The sequence below is a fragment of the Hypanus sabinus genome, chromosome 9 (genome assembly GCF_030144855.1).
Source record: "Hypanus sabinus isolate sHypSab1 chromosome 9, sHypSab1.hap1, whole genome shotgun sequence".
Lineage (NCBI taxonomy): Eukaryota > Metazoa > Chordata > Chondrichthyes > Myliobatiformes > Dasyatidae > Hypanus > Hypanus sabinus.
This window is the reverse complement of record NC_082714.1, coordinates 57,722,779-57,743,580: the sequence shown is the minus strand read 5'-3', so window position 1 is coordinate 57,743,580 and position 20,802 is coordinate 57,722,779. Positions and strand designations below refer to the sequence as shown.

General features: G+C 47.5%; 1 long non-coding RNA gene across 1 annotated transcript in view; it reads left to right on the top strand.

The window, feature by feature from the left end:
* LOC132399433 (uncharacterized) overlaps positions 1 to 20,802 on the top strand; it is a 249,104-nt gene that overhangs the window by 213,746 nt on the left and 14,556 nt on the right. The window contains exons 2-3 of the long non-coding RNA XR_009513997.1: positions 16,604 to 16,722; positions 16,826 to 17,505. This is a non-coding gene — a long non-coding RNA (uncharacterized LOC132399433). The remainder of the gene's footprint in view (positions 1 to 16,603; positions 16,723 to 16,825; positions 17,506 to 20,802) is intronic.

Below are 20,802 nucleotides of genomic sequence, written 5' to 3'. Positions count from 1 at the left end.
CCAAACATCTGTGGGGTTATTGGTCAGAGTGTGTCCAGGCATCTGTGAGGCTATTGGTCAGAGTGAGTCCAGAAATCTGTGGGGTATTGGTCAGAGTGACTCCAGGCATTTGTGGGGTTATTGGTCAGAGTGTGTCCAGGCATCTGTGAGGCAATTGGGCAGAGTGAGTCCAGACATCTGTGGGGTGTTGGTCAGCGTGAGTCCAGGCATTTGTGGTGTTATTGGTCAGAGTGTGTCCAGACATCTGTGGGGTATTGGTCTGAGTGAATCCAGGCATGGGTGGGGCTATTGGTCAGAGTGAGTCCAGGCGTTTGTGGGGTTATAGGTCAGGGTAGGTCCAGTCATCTGTGAGTCTATTGGTCAGAGAGTGTCCATGCATCTGAGAGGCTGTTGGTCAGAGCGAGTCCAAGCATCCTGTAGGGCGATTGGTCAGAGTGAGTCCAAGCATCCTGTGGGGCTATTGGTCAGAATGAGTCCAGGCATCTGTGAGGCTGTTGGTCAGAGTGAGTACAGACATCTGTGAGGCTATTGGTCAGAGTGGATCCCGACATCTGGGAGGCTATTGGTCAGAGTGTCTCGACTTCTGTGAGGCTGTTAGTCAGAGTGAGTCCAGGCATTTGTTAGGCTATTGGTCAGAGTGAGTCCAGGCATTTGTGAGGCTATTGGTCAGAGTGAGTCCAGGCATCTGTGCGGCTATAGGTCAGAGTGAGTCTCAATATCTAAAGAGCTATTGGTCAGAATGAGTCCAGACATCTGTGGGGTATTGGTCAGGGTAAGTCCAGGGATCTGTGAGGCTATTGGTCATAGTGAGTCCAAGCATCCTGTGGGGCTATGGGTCAGAGTGAGTCCAGGCATCTGTGAGGCTATTGGTCAGAGTGAGTCCAGACATCTGTGAGGCTATTGGTCAGAGTGAGTCCAGACATCTGTGAGGCTATTGGTCAGAGTGAGTCCAGACATCTGTGGGGTATTGGTCAGAGTGAGTCCAGGCATTTGTGGGGTTATTGGTCAGGGTAAGTCCAGGGATCTGTGAGGCTATTGGTCAGAGTGAGTCCAGGCATCTGTGAGGCTATTGGTCAGAGTGAGTCCAGACATCTGTGAGGCTATTGGTCAGAGTGTCTAGACATCTGTGAGGCTGTTAGTCAGAGTGAGTCCAGGCATTTGTGAGGCTATTGGTCAGAGTGAGTCCAGGCATCTGTGGGGCTATTGGTCAGAGTGAGTCCATGCATCTGTGAGGCTGTTGGTCAGAGTGTGTCCAAGCATCCTGTGTGTCAATTGGTCAGAGTGTCCAGACATCTGTGAGGCTATTGTTCAGAGTGAGTCCAGACATCTGTGAGGCTATTGTTCAGAGTCAGTCCAGACATCTGTGTGGCTATTGGTCAGAGTGAGTCCAGACATCTGTGAGGCTATTGGTCAGAGCGTCAAGACATCTGTGAGGCTGTAGGTCAGAGTGAGTCCAGACATCCTGTGGGGCGATTGGTCAGACTGAGTCCAAGATATCTGTGAGCCTATTGGTCAGAGTGAGTCCAAACATCTGTGGGGTTATTGGTCAGAGTGTGTCCAGGCATCTGTGAGGCTATTGGTCAGAGTGAGTCCAGAAATCTGTGGGGTATTGGTCAGAGTGACTCCAGGCATTTGTGGGGTTATTGGTCAGAGTGTGTCCAGGCATCTGTGAGGCAATTGGGCAGAGTGAGTCCAGACATCTGTGGGGTGTTGGTCAGCGTGAGTCCAGGCATTTGTGGGGTTATTGGTCAGAGTGTGTCCAGACATCTGTGGGGTATTGGTCAGAGTGAGTCCAGGCATGGGTGGGGCTATTGGTCAGAGTGAGTCCAGGCGTTTGTGGGGTTATAGGTCAGGGTAGGTCCAGTCATCTGTGAGTCTATTGGTCAGAGTGAGTCCAAGCATCCTGTAGGGCGATTGGTCAGAGTGAGTCCAAGCATCCTGTGGGGCTATTGGTCAGAATGAGTCCAGGCATCTGTGAGGCTATTGGTCAGAGTGAGTACAGACATCTGTGAGGCTATTGGTCAGACTGGATCCCGACATCTGGGAGGCTATTGGTCAGAGTGTCTCGACTTCTGTGAGGCTGTTAGTCAGAGTGAGTCCAGGCATTTGTTAGGCTATTGGTCAGAGTGAGTCCAGGCATTTGTGAGGCTATTGGTCAGAGTGAGTCCAGGCATCTGTGCGGCTATAGGTCAGAGTGAGTCTCAATATCTAAAGAGCTATTGGTCAGAATGAGTCCAGACCTCTGTGGGGTATTGGTCCAGGGTAAGTCCAGGGATCTGTGAGGCTATTGGTCAGAGTGAGTCCAAGCATCCTGTGGGGCTATTGGTCAGAGTGAGTCCAGGCATCTGTGAGGCTATTGGTCAGAGTGAGTCCAGACATCTGTGAGGCTATTGGTCAGAGTGAGTCCAGACATCTGTGGGGTATTGGTCAGAGTGAGTCCAGGCATTTGTGGGGTTATTGGTCAGGGTAAAGTCCAGGGATCTGTGAGGCTATTGGTCAGAGTGAGTCCAGGCATCTGTGAGGCTGTTGGTCAGAGTGAGTCCAAGCATCCTGTGGGGCTATTGGTCAGAGTGAGTCCAGACATCTATGGGTTATTGGTCAGAGTGAGTCCAGGTATTTCTGGGGTGATTGGTCAGAGTGAGTCCAGGCATTTGTGGGGTTATTGGTCAGAGTGAGTCCAGTCATTTCTCGGGTTATTGGTCAGGGTAAGTCCAGGGATCTGTGAGGCTATTGGTCAGAGTGAGTCCAGACATCTGTGAGGCTATTGGTCAGAGTGTCTAGACATCTGTGAGGCTGTTAGTCAGAGTGAGTCCAGGCATTTGTGTGGCTATTGGTCAGAGTGAGACCAGGCATCTGTGGGGCTATTGGTCAGAGTGAGTCCAAGCATCTGTGAGGCTGTTGGTCAGAGTGTGTCCAAGCATCCTGTGTGGCAATTGGTCAGAGTGTCCAGACATCTGTGAGGCTATTGTTCAGAGTGAGTCCAGACATCTGTGTGGCTATTGGTCAGAGTGAGTCCAGACATCTGTGAGGCTATTGGTCAGAGTGTCTAGACATCTGTGAGGCTGTTAGTCAGAGTGAGTCCAGGCATTTGTGAGGCTGTTAGTCACAGTGAGTCCAAGCATCCTGTGGGGCTATTGGTCAGAGTGAGTCCAAGCATCTGTGAGGCTATTGGTCAGAGTGTCTAGACATCTGTGAGGCTATTGTTCAGAGTGAGTCCAGACATCTGTGTGGCTATTGGTCAGAGTGTCTAGACATCTGTGAGGCTATTGTTCAGAGTGAGTCCAGACATCTGTGAGGCTATTGTTCAGAGTGAGTCCAGACATATGTGAGGCTATTGGTCAGAGTAAGTCCAGGCATCAGTGAGGCTGTTGGTCAGAGTGAGTCCAGGCATCTGTGGGGTATTGGTCAGAGTGAGACCAGGCATCTGTGAGGCTCTTTGTCAGAGTGTCAAGACATCTGTGAGGCTGTTAGTCAGAGTGAGTCCAGGCATTTGTTAGGCTACAGGTCAGAGTGAGTCCAGACATCTGTGAGGCTATTGGTCAGAGTGAGTCCAGATATCTGTGGGGCTATTGGTCAGAGTGACTCCAGGCATTTGTGGGGTTATTGGTCAGGGTAAGTCCAGGGATCTGTGAGGCTGTTGGTCAGAGTGAGTCCAGACATCTGTGGGGTATTGGTCAGAGTGAGTCCAGACATCTGTGTGGTTATTGGTCAGAGTGAGTCCAGGCATTTCTGGGGTTATTGGTCAGAGTGAGTCCAGGCATTTGTTGGGTTATTGGTCACAGTGAGTACAGGCATGTGTGAGGCTGTTAGTCAGAGTGCGTCCAGACATCTGTGGGGCTATTGGTCAGAGTGAGTCCAAGCATCTGTGAGGCTGTTGGTCAGAGTGTGTCCAAGCATCCTGTGTGGCTATTGGTCAGAGTGTCCAGACATCTGTGAGGCTATTGTTCAGAGTGAGTCCAGACATCTGTGGGGCTATTGGTCAGAGTGAATCCAAGCATCTGTGAGGCTATTGGTCAGAGTGTCCAGACATCTGTGAGGCTATTGTTCAGAGTGAGTCCAGACATATGTGAGGCTATTGGTCAGAGTAAGTCCAGGCATCAGTGAGGCTGTTGGTCAGAGTGAGTCCTGGCATCTGTGGGGTATTGGTCAGAGTGAGTCCAGGCATCTGTGAGGCTCTTTGTCAGAGTGTCTAGACATCTGTGAGGCTGTTAGTCAGAGTGAGTCCAGGCATTTGTTAGGCTACAGGTCAGAGTGAGTCCAGACATCTGTGAGGCTATTGGTCAGAGTGTGTCCAGACATCTGTGGGGTATTGGTCAGAGTGAGTCCAGACATCTGTGGGGTTATTGGTCAGAGTGAGTCCAGACATCTGTGGGGTATTGGTCAGAGTGAGTCCAGACATCTGTGGGGTTATTGGTCAGAATGAGTCCAGGCATCTGTGAGGCTACTCGTCAGAGTGAGTCCAGGCATCTGTGAGGCTGTAGGTCAGAGTGAGTCCAGACATCCTGTGGGGCGATTGGTCAGACTGAGTCCAAGATATCTGTGAGCCTATTGGTCAGAGTGAGTCCAAACATCTGTGGGGTTATTGGTCAGAGTGTGTCCAGGCATCTGTGAGGCTATTGGTCAGAGTGAGTCCAGAACTCTGTGGGGTATTGGTCAGAGTGACTCCAGGCATTTGTGGGGTTATTGGTCAGAGTGTGTCCATGCATCTGTGGGGTATTGGTCAGAGTGAGTCCAGGCATGGGTGGGGCTATTGGTCAGAGTGAGTCCAGGCGTTTGTGGGGTTATAGGTCAGGGTAGGTCCAGTCATCTGTGAGTCTATTGGTCAGAGAGTGTCCAGGCATCTGAGAGGCTGTTGGTCAGAGTGAGTCCAAGCATCCTGTGGGGCTATTGGTCAGAATGAGTCCAGGCATCTGTGAGGCTATTGGTCAGAGTGGATCCCGACATCTGGGAGGCTATTGGTCAGAGTGTCTCGACTTCTGTGAGGCTGTTAGTCAGAGTGAGTCCAGGCATTTGTTAGGCTATTGGTCAGAGTGAGTCCAGGCATTTGTGAGGCTATTGGTCAGAGTGAGTCCAGGCATCTGTGCAGCTATAGGTCAGAGTGAGTCTCAATATCTAAAGAGCTATTGGTCAGAATGAGTCCAGACATCTGTGGGGTATTGGTCAGGGTAAGTCCAGGGATCTGTGAGGCTATTGGTCAGAGTGAGTCCAAGTATCCTGTGGGGCTATTGGTCAGAGTGAGTCCAGGCATCTGTGAGGCTATTGGTCAGAGTGAGTCCAGACATCTGTGAGGCTATTGGTCAGAGTGAGTCCAGACATCTGTGGGGTATTGGTCAGAGTGAGTCCAGGCATTTGTGGGGTTATTGGTCAGGGTAAGTCCAGGGATCTGTGAGGCTATTGGTCAGAGTGTCTAGACATCTGTGAGGCTGTTAGTCAGAGTGAGTCCAGGCATTTGTGAGGCTATTGGTCAGAGTGAGTCCAGGCATTTGTGAGGCTATTGGTCAGAGTGAGTCCAAGCATCTGTGAGGCTGTTGGTCAGAGTGTGTCCAAGCATCCTGTGGGGCTATTGGTCAGAGTGAGTCCAAGCATCTGTGAGGCTATTGGTCAGAGTGTCTAGACATCTGTGAGGCTGTTAGTCAGAGTGAGTCCAGGCATTTGTGAGGCTATTGGTCAGAGTGAGTCCAAGCATCTGTGAGGCTGTTGGTCAGAGTGAGTCCAGACATCTGTGGGGTATTGGTCAGAGTGAGTCCAGACATCTGTGGGGTTACTGGTCAGGGTAAGTCCAGGGATCTGTGAGGCTATTGGTCACAGTGAGTACAGGCATGTGTGAGGCTGTTAGTCAGAGTGAGTCCAAGCATCCTGTGGGGCTATTGGTCAGAGTGAGTCCAGACATCTGTGAGGCTATTGGTCAGAGTGAGTCCAGACATTTGTGGGGCTATTGGTCAGAGTGTCTAGACATCTGTGAGGCTGTTAGTCAGAGTGTGTCCAGGCATTTGTGGGGCTATTGGTCAGAGTGAGTCCGGGCATCTGTGGGGCTGTTGGTCAGAGTGTGTCCAAGCATCCTGTGTGGCAATTGGTCAGAGTGTCCAGACATCTGTGAGGCTATTGTTCAGAGTGAGTCCAGACATCTGTGAGGCTGTTGTTCAGAGTGAGTCCAGGCATCTGTGAGGCTGTTGGTCAGAGTGAGTCCAGACATCTGTGGGGTATTGGTCAGAGTGAGTCCAGGCATTTCTGGGGTTATTGGTCAGAGTGAGTCCAGACATCTGTGGGGTTATTGGTCAGAGTGAGTCCAGACATCTGTGGGGTATTGGTCAGAGTGAGTCCAGACATCTGTGGGGTTATTGGTCAGAATGAGTCCAGGCATCTGTGAGGCTACTCGTCAGAGTGAGTCCAGGCATCTGTGAGGCTGTAGGTCAGAGTGAGTCCAGACATCCTGTGGGGCGATTGGTCAGACTGAGTCCAAGATATCTGTGAGCCTATTGGTCAGAGTGAGTCCAAACATCTGTGGGGTTATTGGTCAGAGTGTGTCCAGGCATCTGTGAGGCTATTGGTCAGAGTGAGTCCAGAACTCTGTGGGGTATTGGTCAGAGTGACTCCAGGCATTTGTGGGGTTATTGGTCAGAGTGTGTCCATGCATCTGTGGGGTATTGGTCAGAGTGAGTCCAGGCATGGGTGGGGCTATTGGTCAGAGTGAGTCCAGGCGTTTGTGGGGTTATAGGTCAGGGTAGGTCCAGTCATCTGTGAGTCTATTGGTCAGAGAGTGTCCAGGCATCTGAGAGGCTGTTGGTCAGAGTGAGTCCAAGCATCCTGTGGGGCTATTGGTCAGAATGAGTCCAGGCATCTGTGAGGCTATTGGTCAGAGTGGATCCCGACATCTGGGAGGCTATTGGTCAGAGTGTCTCGACTTCTGTGAGGCTGTTAGTCAGAGTGAGTCCAGGCATTTGTTAGGCTATTGGTCAGAGTGAGTCCAGGCATTTGTGAGGCTATTGGTCAGAGTGAGTCCAGGCATCTGTGCAGCTATAGGTCAGAGTGAGTCTCAATATCTAAAGAGCTATTGGTCAGAATGAGTCCAGACATCTGTGGGGTATTGGTCAGGGTAAGTCCAGGGATCTGTGAGGCTATTGGTCAGAGTGAGTCCAAGTATCCTGTGGGGCTATTGGTCAGAGTGAGTCCAGGCATCTGTGAGGCTATTGGTCAGAGTGAGTCCAGACATCTGTGAGGCTATTGGTCAGAGTGAGTCCAGACATCTGTGGGGTATTGGTCAGAGTGAGTCCAGGCATTTGTGGGGTTATTGGTCAGGGTAAGTCCAGGGATCTGTGAGGCTATTGGTCAGAGTGTCTAGACATCTGTGAGGCTGTTAGTCAGAGTGAGTCCAGGCATTTGTGAGGCTATTGGTCAGAGTGAGTCCAGGCATTTGTGAGGCTATTGGTCAGAGTGAGTCCAAGCATCTGTGAGGCTGTTGGTCAGAGTGTGTCCAAGCATCCTGTGGGGCTATTGGTCAGAGTGAGTCCAAGCATCTGTGAGGCTATTGGTCAGAGTGTCTAGACATCTGTGAGGCTGTTAGTCAGAGTGAGTCCAGGCATTTGTGAGGCTATTGGTCAGAGTGAGTCCAAGCATCTGTGAGGCTGTTGGTCAGAGTGAGTCCAGACATCTGTGGGGTATTGGTCAGAGTGAGTCCAGACATCTGTGGGGTTACTGGTCAGGGTAAGTCCAGGGATCTGTGAGGCTATTGGTCACAGTGAGTACAGGCATGTGTGAGGCTGTTAGTCAGAGTGAGTCCAAGCATCCTGTGGGGCTATTGGTCAGAGTGAGTCCAGACATCTGTGAGGCTATTGGTCAGAGTGAGTCCAGACATTTGTGGGGCTATTGGTCAGAGTGTCTAGACATCTGTGAGGCTGTTAGTCAGAGTGTGTCCAGGCATTTGTGGGGCTATTGGTCAGAGTGAGTCCGGGCATCTGTGGGGCTGTTGGTCAGAGTGTGTCCAAGCATCCTGTGTGGCAATTGGTCAGAGTGTCCAGACATCTGTGAGGCTATTGTTCAGAGTGAGTCCAGACATCTGTGAGGCTGTTGTTCAGAGTGAGTCCAGGCATCTGTGAGGCTGTTGGTCAGAGTGAGTCCAGACATCTGTGGGGTATTGGTCAGAGTGAGTCCAGGCATTTCTGGGGTTATTGGTCAGAGTGAGTCCAGGCATTTGTGGGGTTATTGGTCAGGGTAAGTCCAGGGATCTGTGAGGCTATTGGTCACAGTGAGTACAGGCATGTGTGAGGCTGTTATTCAGAGTGACTCCAAGCATCCTGTGGGGCTATTGGTCAGAGTGAGTCCAAACATCTGTGAGGCTATTGGTCAGAGTGTCTAGACATCTGTGAGGCTGTTAGTCAGAGTGAGTCCAGGCATTTGTGAGGCTATTGGTCAGAGTGAGTCCAAGCATCTGTGAGGCTGTTGGTCAGAGTGTGTCCAAGCATCCTGTGTGGCTATTGGTCAGAGTGTCCAGACATCTGTGAGGCTATTGTTCAGAGTGAGTCCAGACATCTGTGAGGCTATTGGTCAGAGTGAGTCCAGGCATCTGTGAGGCTATTTGTCAGAGTGTCTCGACATCTGTGAGGCTGTTAGTCAGAGTGAGTCCAGGCATTTGTTAGGCTACAGGTCAGAGTGAGTCCAGACATCTGTGAGGCTATTGGTCAGAGTGTGTCCAGACATCTGTGGGGCTATTGGTCAGAGTGAGTCCAGATATCTGTGGGGCTATTGGTCAGAGTGTGTCCAGACATCTGTGGTGTGTTGGTCAGAGTGACTCCAGGCATTTGTGGGGTTATTGGTCAGGGTAAGTCCAGGTATCTGTGAGGCTATTGGTCAGAGTGTCTGGACATCTGTGAGGCTGTTAGTCAGAGTGAGTCCAAGCATCCTGTGGGCTATTGGTCAGAGTGAGTCCAGGCATCTGTGAGGCTGTTGGTCAGAGTGAGTCCAGGCATCTGTGAGGCTTTTGGTCAGAGTGAGTCCAGGCATCTGTGAGGCTGTTGGTCAGTGTGAGTCCAGGCATCTGTGAGGCTTTTGGTCAGAGTGAGTCCAGACATCTGTGAGGCTGTTGGTCAGAGTGTGTCCAAGCATCTGTGAGGCTGTTGGTCAGTGTGAGTCCAGGCATCTGTGAGGCTTTTGGTCAGAGTGAGTCAGGACATCTGTGAGGCTATTGGTCAGAGTGAGTCTAGACATCTGTGAGGCTATTGGTCAGAGTGTCTAGACATCTGTGAGGCTGTTAGTCAGAGTGAGTCCAGGCATTTGTGAGGCTATTGGTCAGAGTGAGTCTCAACATCTTTAGAGCTAGTGGTCAGAGTGAGTCCACGCATCTGTGGGGCTATTGGTCAGAGTGAGTCCAGACATCCTGTGGGGCTATTGGTCAGAGTGAGTCCAAGCATCTGTGAGGCTGTTGGTCAGAGTGTGTCCAAGCATCCTGTGTGGCTATTGGTCAGAGTGTCCAGACATCTGTGAGGCTATTGTTCAGAGTGAGTCCAGACATCTGTGAGGCTATTGGTCAGAGTGAGTCCAGGCATCTGTGAGGCTATTTGTCAGAGTGTCTCGACATCTGTGAGGCTGTTAGTCAGAGTGAGTCCAGGCATTTGTTAGGCTACAGGTCAGAGTGAGTCCAGACATCTGTGAGGCTATTGGTCAGAGTGTGTCCAGACATCTGTGGGGCTATTGGTCAGAGTGAGTCCAGATATCTGTGGGGCTATTGGTCAGAGTGTGTCCAGACATCTGTGGTGTGTTGGTCAGAGTGACTCCAGGCATTTGTGGGGTTATTGGTCAGGGTAAGTCCAGGTATCTGTGAGGCTATTGGTCAGAGTGTCTGGACATCTGTGAGGCTGTTAGTCAGAGTGAGTCCAAGCATCCTGTGGGCTATTGGTCAGAGTGAGTCCAGGCATCTGTGAGGCTGTTGGTCAGAGTGAGTCCAGGCATCTGTGAGGCTTTTGGTCAGAGTGAGTCCAGGCATCTGTGAGGCTGTTGGTCAGTGTGAGTCCAGGCATCTGTGAGGCTTTTGGTCAGAGTGAGTCCAGACATCTGTGAGGCTGTTGGTCAGAGTGTGTCCAAGCATCTGTGAGGCTGTTGGTCAGTGTGAGTCCAGGCATCTGTGAGGCTTTTGGTCAGAGTGAGTCAGGACATCTGTGAGGCTATTGGTCAGAGTGAGTCTAGACATCTGTGAGGCTATTGGTCAGAGTGTCTAGACATCTGTGAGGCTGTTAGTCAGAGTGAGTCCAGGCATTTGTGAGGCTATTGGTCAGAGTGAGTCTCAACATCTTTAGAGCTAGTGGTCAGAGTGAGTCCACGCATCTGTGGGGCTATTGGTCAGAGTGAGTCCAGACATCCTGTGGGGTCTTGGTCAGAGTGAGTCCAGACATCTGTGAGGCTATTGGTCAGTGTGTGTCCAAACATCTTGTGGGGTTATTGGTCTGAGTGTGTCCAAGCATCCTGTGGGGCTATTGGTCAGAGTGAGTCCAGGCATCTGTGGGGCTATTGGTCAGTGTGCATTTAAACATCTGTAGGTGTGTCCATGAGTATGCAGCAGACTGTGGTCTCCAGTTCAAGTTGCTTCGACACTCTTACCCATGGACAATGATTTCGCTCAATCCAACCATGCAGGGCAGGCAGATGAATACCGCCTAAAGTTTAAAGAATTCACATAAACTTGGAGCTGTCTAAGAAGAAGAAAACTAAATTCACAAGAAGAAATGGACTGTTTCTGCCCTATTTATGCTTTGAATTGCATTATTTCTTACCCTGAAGTCATTACTTCTGTTTCTTTGTCCTTCGTTTCTTTACCTTTCTTCCTCTTCAGTATATTTCTGCTTTACATCTCAACTGTTAGCTCCATTATCCCAGAAAAACATCCGCTGCACTCTTTTCAGTTCATACGTGAACAGCCTATGCCCTCCCAGTCTGAAGCTCAGGTAGGGTAATTGCTGCCTTGACCTCCCTGACAGATAAATTAGTTTCCAGGGGATTTGTTTTGAATTCCTAAAGCTCCCAGAGAATTACTGGAGGGTTGAAGACACTGAGCAGTATTAACCTGGTGCTGTCAATAAAGCTGCTCAAAAACAGCCTATGTAATCCTATCTTTCATCAGAAGGGACCCCGATACTAATTTTCAGAAGGGAGTTTCCTCCACTTGCTCAGGAAATGTAGAATACCCTGCAGAATCTCGAACTTTTAATGACACAGAAAGAGGCTATTCTTCCCACTGGGTCTATGTCACCTCTCACTGATACAACGTCTTCCCCTCCCTTTAGTTCCCCGTCCCCCTGAAATGTATCCTTTCTCTCACTACTCACCAATTCCGCTTCTCTTTTTCCATTAACCCACTCTGTGAGTGATTCACAATAGATCATAATGCTGCAAAAATGTCTTCAGGAAGGAAAGCGGAATGCCAAAATAAATCCATGTGGTCATGGAGAGAGTGTACACCTCACATCAGAATTGAACTGGGGTCCTGGTCCTGTAAGTCTCCGCTCATGAACATACATGAGCATGAAGGGCAAGGTGGATCTTTCCAGTGACCCAGCCAACATTAGGAAATGGGTCATTGTCCCACTGCTTTTCTATGGGAGCTTGCTGTATATAAACTAACTGCTGTAAGTTATAACACCAGGTATTTCATTGGTTTAAAATACTGAAGTCATGGAAAGTGCCACTTAATGCAAATACTTTCAATACTTTTGAGTTCAGATATAGAGTTCTGAAACGTCGACTGTCCATTCCCTTCCATAAGTGCTGAGTTCCTCCAGCACCTCCGGGTGCTGTTTTCGGAGCTCGTAAAACAGCATACTCTGTAGGTGCAAATTTCAGGAAGTGGGATTGCACAAGCAGTATTACAGATGGAGAAAATCAATTTAGATTCTGAATCCTGATGAAGAGTCTCAGCCCAAAGCATCAACTGTTTATTTTCCTCCATAAATACTGGCTGACGTGCTGAGTTCCGCCAGAATTCTGTGTGTATTGCTCGAGATTTCCAGCATTTTCAGAATCTCCTGTGTCTTGGATTCCACCGGCTCTAAACTGCAGTTGTTATCTCTGTTTCAGCAATGGTTAAAACCTACAGCAAGTCTGCAGTTGATGCAGATTATGCTGGGCATATTTTGTCCATTAACAAATGCCTTGGATGGAAGCCTAGAAGGTCTATTTGCATAACAAACCCACTCCTATCAAACTCAAAGCCTTGCTCTTGAGTTTGCCAGGTTTTACCATTGATTAGGACTAACTATGTGCCAACAAATTAAAAAAAACAAGTGCTGTGTGCATTTTGACAAAAGGAAAAGAAATCAATGGCACAAAGGAAGTTTTATTACAGGAAGTCACCACCTGACATCCCAAAGAACATGTTCACTTCCATCAATCTCCATTCGGGGCAGCGTTGACACATACAGATAGCAACAGCTGGCTTGAGGCCCTTGCAGGAGATGAACTCACCAACAGCTGTTCTGCCCAGAGATTTTTTTCACCTTTTCGTAATTTGACGTCTACACTTGTTCAATGAGCCCACCAGAGTGTGACCAATTATCTGGAGCGGTCAGATGAGGCTCTGTTGCAAAAATATACAGAGCACCACCCCACAGCAAGGAGAGACGGCTGTCCACATAGAACACACATTTAATGCTGCAATATCCCTTTTAACCCAATGTGGTATTTCTAAAGGCTGTCCAACAGCATGTAGCACAACACAATGCAACAACTTGATTTTAACATTGAGCATTGAACAGTGCAGCAAAGGAAAATGCCTTCAGCCCATAGTGTCTGTGCCAGGCATGGCGCCAAGCTAAACTAATCCCTTCTGTTTGCACATAATCCATATCCCTCCATTTCCAGAATATCCACGAGTCTATCTAAAAGCCTCTTGAATGCCTTGGTTCCATTATCACCCCTGACATCGGATTACTGGCACCCACCAATCTCTGCACTCCACACATCCCTTTTCAACTTCCCACTCTCATCTACAGGACTATGCCATCTAGTATCTTGTATTTCATCTCATGTCTCTTTGATGTAAACAAGAACTCCAAGTTAAAAGCAGAAATAAAGAATTACAGATGCTGAAAATCTGTAAGTCCAAGTTGCAGGAAAACTCAGTGGATCAGACAGAACCTGAAAGGCCAGAGACGGGGTCAATTCTGCAATGCACACATCAGAATTGTAGAAAAGTGAAAGTGCTTGCTTTTAAGCACAAATAGCCTACCTGGGTAATCCACATTAGTTCCCATTGGTGCTATGACTGAGGCATATTCAATTGTCACCCCTGTAAGAATGTTTTGAAAGCTCGATATACTGTTAACCTTGTTACTGTACCCCAGGGTGCCCATTTTGCCCCACTCATGGGAAGAGAACAGCATGTGAGCGGAGGAAATAACTCAAATGTATTCTTAAAGCTTCTTTAAATAACAGAGATGTTCATATTGACTTCTGAGAACCTGGCATTACACGGCTCAAGGTGGTGAAGGAGCAATTGGGATGGCACTGAGAATCTTGAGTGCACGTATTATAATCATACAGCAACCCTAACAAACTACCTCCTGTCTGCTGCAGAAGGCCACACTACTCCCCCTGTGGCAGTGTCTATCGTTGCTTCATTTTCCACATCAGGGCACATAAAACGGAAAAGGAAGCAAGTCACGCGGGGCTGCAGGAGAAAGAAGAAGATGAGGATGAAAGAGGGTCAGACTGTAAAGGTTAAATAGTCCCACAGTATCAACAGCTCATTACAGCTAATTGACAGCATGTTCCAGCCCAGAAAAGAAACGAGCCCATTAAAGTCTGTAAGTGATGCAAGTGCTTGAGAAGTGGATGTGAGGGACGGTCTGTGGAGTGGGGGGGGGGGGGAGTAGGATAGTTTCACAGACAGATCTGCACATCCTTGGGATCAGGTGAAGAAGAGAAGCCATGTGAGCCAGGTTAAAGTCCCACCAGCAGGATGTCCATTGTCACGATCCAGTTATCAAGGATCTTTCCCATCACGATGGCACCAGTGAACAATGATTCCTTGGACAACATCCTCCAGATAGTCAATTACTTCACTGTTCTTTACGTCTTCTACTTATTGTTCTTACCTTAATTGTGTTTCAAAATTGTTGGAGCCTATGACTTACAGTTTAGAGTTCAATCAAGTGATCTAGTGCTCTGCTGTCCCCAAGAAAGTTCCAGAAGAGGACTGTGAGCTCGACGGCCTCGAGCAGAAGACAAGAGTCAGGGTGCGGGGTCACGATCGACTCCATTTCTTGCCGATCAAAATGTTGAGGAAGATTAAAATAACAAGGTGAATGCAGAGGAGGCCGAGATGGTGGTCATTCCTCACCAGAGGCTGGGTCAGCGGTCATTAAGTCAAGTCAAGTCACGTCACTTTTATTGTCATTTTGACCATAACTGCTGGTACAGTACACAGTAAAAATGAGACAACGTTTTTCAGGACCATGGTGTTACATGACACAGTACAAAAACTAGACTGAACTACGTAAAAAAACAACACAGAAAAAGCTACACTAGACTACATACTTACACTGGACTGCGTAAAGTGCACAGAAACAGTGCAGGCATTACAATAAATAATAATAGGACAGTAGGGCAAGGTGTCAGTCCAGGCTTTGGGTATTGAGGAGTCTGATAGCTTGGGGGAAGAAACTGTTACATAGTCTGGTCGTGACAGCCCTAATGCTTAGGAGCCTTTTCCCAGACGGCAGGAGGGAGAACAGTTTGTATGAGGGGTGCATGGGGTCCTTCATAATGCTGTTTGCTTTGCAGATGCAGAGTGTAGTATAAATGTCTGTAATGGCGGGAAGAGAGACCCCGATGATCTTCTCAGCTGACCTCACTATCTGCTGCAGGGTCTTGCGATCTGAGATGGTGCAATTTCCGAACCAGGTAGTGATGCAGCTGCTCAGGATGCTCTCAATACAACCCCTGTAGAATGTGATGAGGATGGGGGGGGGGGGGGTAGGAGATGGACTTCCCTCAGCCTTCGCAGAAAGTAGAGATGTTGCTGGGCTTTCTTTGCTATGGAGCTGGTGTTGAGGGACCAGGTGAGATTCTCTGTCAGGTGAACACCAAGAGATTTGGTGCTCTTAACGATCTCTACCGATGAGCCGTCGATGTTCAGCAGGGAGTGGTCGCTCCGTGCCCTCCTGAAGTCAACAACAGGGTCCATTGGAGACCACATCAGGAGGTCTCAGCTGGCAGATGAAGGCCACTGGTCGGCAGTTGAGTTCCAGCTGTGGCTCTCCTTGATGCTAACAAAGAAAGTTTTCAACATCGCGAGACATACGTAATTATTGATGTGGAATGTAGTATTCTTCAGTTTTCTGTGTTTTCTTTCTTTTTGCTGTCATGGTTCTGGTTGGCTGTTCCCCTTTAACACTACTTTCTCCCCGATTATGCCCCAAATTCAGTCAATTGCTACTAGTTACCCAATTACCGTACATCTGGCTCTCATCAGAGACTGGGAAATAAATACGATGGCGACTCTATCATAGGTCACCAGTTCGTTGGTCAATTCTCGTGTGATACTTCATTCCCTGTTCCGATTAGAACTGGTAGTTCTAAGTTCCGCTCTAGTTTCTAGAGAGTTGCTGTGAATCCTGTCTCCTTGTCAAGATCCCTCTGGTTTCCTGCTCTATGTTCAGGTCTACATCAGCCTCTCCAACTGAGTCAACGTGCCAGTGTCCTGCACTTGGGTTCTTCTCCGTCGCCCCCTTTTAAAAGTTTCTGATTGGTAGGTGGGCGATGTGTTTTTTTTTGGGGAGAGGAAGTGGTTGGGGATTTGGGGCTTGATGTTCTTGTTGGCATTGGTGAGTGATCTTTTAGTCTTTTTTGTGCAAGAGAGGGTTTGGGGATTTAATGCTATTGTCCCTGCTTTTTTTTCAGTATTTCGTGGCTGTCTGGAGAAGGCAAATCACAGGGTTGTATTCTGTGTACATACTTTGATAATAAAATGAAGCTTTGAACCTTTGAAGGATCTGGCAGCAGTCTGGGAAGTTATCGTCCTGTCAAAATAAGTGTTCTGTTGCTTGTAACTGTAACTAACAAGGTTAGCCTTGTTGTGCGCTCACCCTGCCAAAGCAGTAACACACAGTTCTGACATCAAATACTCAGCAAGCCCCTTGGCTTAAATACACAGCCTTGTCTATCCCTCTGTAGTGGCTTTGACCAACCTTCTATCATGACATCTCTTGCTTGAAGGCAGCACTGTCTCTCTCTCTCAATAGTAGTCATGTCTTCAACCATCCTAACTCTCAGTCTCAACGCCATCTTCTCCAAGCCCACACTTGGGCACAGCAACTGAACAGTGGCAGTCATGTGGCAATGGCATTTGGACTTGAAATTCCTTTTTTATCTTGAAGGATAAAGTTGCCCCTAGCAGATCTCCCAGCAAGCAGGGGAGAAACCCTTCTTGCCCCATGGAGACCAGTCTTGAGGTGAACATTCTGTGCCAGAGGACATTAACTAACTAACATTTAAAAATACTTTCTACCCTCCTTGCAATAATGCAGCAAAGTCAATGCTCATGCCTGCTGAGCATTCTCACTATGTGAATGCTCTCATCATAACCTTGTTTTCTTTTTCTCACTTTTTGTCGTCGCAGAATCTCAGCAGGTTTTCTCATTCTCTCATTCATAAGATGTGGGTATTGCTGACAACATCTCCATTCCGAATTCCGAAACACCTCAGAACTGAGGAGGCAATTAGAAGTCAAGCACACTGGTGAGTCAGATATAAACCAGCCCATAGTGAACCCATTGGGTTTTACACTAGCTCAATGATTTCATCATGACTATAAAAGAATTACTTCTCTTTTACATTCCAGGTTCATTTAATATGCCAATTCAAATTTCCCACTTGCCAGTGGGTAGGATCTGAACTCTCGTCTCGGGGCTAATCATTTGGCTCTATTGCTGTAAGTCCGGCAGCTTAACCACTACACCACTACAGATATGCCACCAGCATGGCACCACCTGTGTGAGCAGCAGGGTCAAGTACTGGCTCAGGGTAGCAGCACCACAAGACTTAAATAGACTAGAGTGGAGTAAAACCTGGCAGGCTGCTGAATCTCCAGGTGGAATTTAAAAGGAAGTGAGACTATGGTTACTGACAGGACACAGTCACACAGAAGCTCTACACCCGAAGAGCCAAGTGGAAAAGAGGATGGGGCATTTGAAGATGGTGCACTGACTTTCTGACTTAGTGTCTACAACCGATTTATTTATTTGTTTTGATATACAGCGTGTTCGTCGGCCATTCCAGCCCACTGAGCCTGCACTACCATGTGACCAAGTACTCTAGTGACCAGAGTGTCCTTGGAACGTGGAAGGTAACTGGAGCTCCCAGATGAGATCCATCCATCATGGGCAGAGCGTACAAACTGCTTACAAACAGGTCAAACAATAACAAAATGGTTACAGGTCCGAAGAAGACTATTCAGCCTATCAGACTCAATGCCAAAGCAGACAAGCTAGTCTCACCCCACCATCTTCTCCTCATGAGCTTGTAAGTATTTCCTTCTAGATCCATTTTGAATGTTTTTATCATTGCAACTAACCCACCACTGCATCTGGCAGTACCTATCAAACCCCAAACAGTTAAGCTTTGAGTCATCTTTGAGTCATCTTCCTGTTATCTTCATTCTGTGGCCCCTGGTTCTTGATCCCCCATGATTGTGAAGAGTCAGTGTCTGTTTATCCATTGCATTTTTCAAGAGTTTAAATACCTGTATCAGAGCCCTTGCAACTTTCCCAGTCTATCACCATAACTAAAGTCCTTTATTCCTGGATTTAATTTGGTGAATCACTTCTGCACTCTCTCCAAACCCTTCACACCATTCATAAAGTGCAGCATTATGGAAGTTGTACTCTAGATGCAGACGAAGTGGTGTGTTGTAAAGTTTCACCCTGGCTTCCTTACTCTGTGCTCCTTTTCTTTATTTTTTAAGCTGAGGACCCCTACGCTATTTTAACCACATGCTCAGCTGCCCTGCCCCTTTGAACAAGCTATGTACATACCCCTGATCTCTCTCTGTTCCCATACCCCTTTTACATTGTAGTTTCCGGTCTACATTGCCTCTTCTCATCCATCTGACTACAACATAATGCTTCGCATTACTCAGCATTTTCAACTTACTTGTCCATTTCATCAGGACATCTTTTCACCATTTGTAAATTTGGAAATAGTGCCCTATAAATCCTAATTCTGGTCATGAAGAAAAGCAGCAGGAAACCAATCTGGAATCTCATCAACAGTGCTAACAGTGACAAGCCTTGAAGACTGTTCCACTGTCACAGACAACAGACTTTGATATCAACAATAGAGTGAGCAGGCCCAGCTATGCTGTGACCATACCGTTTGACCAATACCCTCAGCATGGAGCCCAATAGCTCCAACTCATCTAAGGACTAGGCTTTTACCCAGACGAATGTGGAAACCCCAGTCACTTCCATTTTCTTTTTGGTTGACTTGTTTCCAAGGCTCTGCAGTATGTCAGTTTGAAAGCTGCATGCCATTTTCATCACTCTCCACCACAATAATCATCGACAAATTTAAAGCATTTATTCATTTTAATGTCGACCCTACTCTCTGCAGCCAACGTTCCCTCAGCAATCTCTTACCAGTTTCCTCCATATTGACACGTTCTTCCATTCTAATAAAGAACTCTTAAGCCATACATTTTGTTGTTTTTCAGAGATATTCCACTTTCATCTTCTTTCTCTCACTTAACCTCACTGTGGCTTTGTCTTCCGTAATACATAGCATTCTATAGTCTTTACGCTCATTAAGAACAGCAGATGAAGGATTCAGCAGGGTAAAAGTGGATATAAAACAAATGAAGTTCAGGATTGTAACTAAATAGGTTACAGATCCAAACTATTGCTCAGATTTTATGAAACTATTTAATTTCTTTTCATCTATTTGCAGCTGACTCCATTAAGTGACCAGGACCAGGGCCATGGTTCAAAGTATAAGCCTTTAACAATTGACCCCAGAAAATTAACCGACAGATAATAGGATACATGGCTGAAAATTCCATTCCTCTGATCATATGGGTGACCTCAGGTGCAAGACAGATGACCGCTGAGAATACAGCTGGAAATCCTCAGTCAGCTGATTTCATACTGAATATTGGTAGCACTGGCTGGTGGAGATGAGAGTGGGTGATTTGTAGTTGCAACTGGTTTATTGTCATGGGCGTTGAGATACAGTGAAAAATTTCTCTTGCATAATGCCTATCAGATCAATTCATTACACAGTGCATTGAGGTAGAACAAGTAATGTACTAACAGAATGCAGATTAAAGTGTAACAGCTACAGAGAAAGTGCAGTTTCAGGTAATCAATAAGATAATAACAATGCAGAATGTGAAGTCGGTAGTCCGTCATACTGTACTGGGAACCTTTCAATTGTCACATGAGGTGTCCACTGGTCGGGCTCAACCATAGATATTACATCCTAGCTGTCTGTGTCATAGGCAGTACGATATGAAGAGCTATCTGCTGAATAGTAGCAGAGTAAAAAGTGTCCTAGGTCTTGGTGGTACATGCTTTAATGCCTTTGGGTCTTCTGCCTGATGGAAGAAGGGAGAAGAGAGAAGTTCAGGGATGGGTGAGGTTTTCATTTATGCTGGCTGATTTACAGTAGTGTTGAGAGTTGGGCAGAATCCATTGATTTCTCTGGTGTTCTGAACTGTGTCCACATTCCATTTCTGTTGAAGCATCTCGGCTCGAAACATTGATTGTTTATTCCTCTCCAGCCTTCCTGAGTCCCTCCAGCATTTCATGGGAGTGGCCATGTCCACAATTGTCTGCAGTTTCTCGCAGTCAGGTGCCGAGCACTTGCCATACCAAGCCATCGTGCTTCCAGTTAGGATGCTTTCTGTGTGCATCAATAAATTTTGGTAAAGGTTGATGGGGACGTGCCAAATTTCTTTAGCCTCCTAAGGAAATAAAGGCATTGGTAAGCTATCTTGGCCATGGTTGGACCAGGACAGGCTATTGTGATTCTCACACCTAGGGGGCTTGGAGCTCTCAAACCTCTCAAGCTCAACACTATTGATGTAGTCAGAAGCACTCTTTGCTGACATTGAGGGAAAGGCTGGTGTCATGCTAACATGTTACTAGGCCCTCTATCTCCTACCTGTACTCTGAGCTATGACCCATTATACTACATCTATAAATTTGTTGATGGAGTTAGAGCAGTAATTGGCAACACAGTCCAGAGTGTACCAGAAGTAGACTAGAGGGGATGAGGATACAACCTCGTGGGGCACCAGTGTTTGAAATAATCATGGCAGCAGTTTTACTGCCTGTCCTTACGGACTGTGGTCTGCCAGTCAGAAAGTCAAGGATTCACTTGTAGAGGCAGGCAGTAACTCCCAACATTCAGAGTTTCGTGAAGAGTTTACTTGTAATTATGGTATTGACGGTGGAGCTGCGATCAATAAACGATAGTCGAATGCAGCTGCCTTACCTGCCCAGATGCTCCAGGGATGAGTGTAGGTCAGGGAGATGGCAAATGCTGCAGACCTGCTTTAGCAGCTGGCAAATTGCAGTGGGTCAAAGATGCCCGGAAAGCTGGAGTTGATGTGTGCCATGACCAACTTCTCAAAACACTTCATGATGGTAGATTCAGAGACACTAGTCAGTGGTCATTACAGTATATTACCTTATTTTTCATAGGTACCAGGATGATAGTGGTCTTTTTAAATCAAAAAGGAACCACAAATTGAAGCAGGCAGAGGTTAGGAATGTCTGCAAGTACCCTGCCAGCTGATCCACCCAGATACCCAAGTAGATG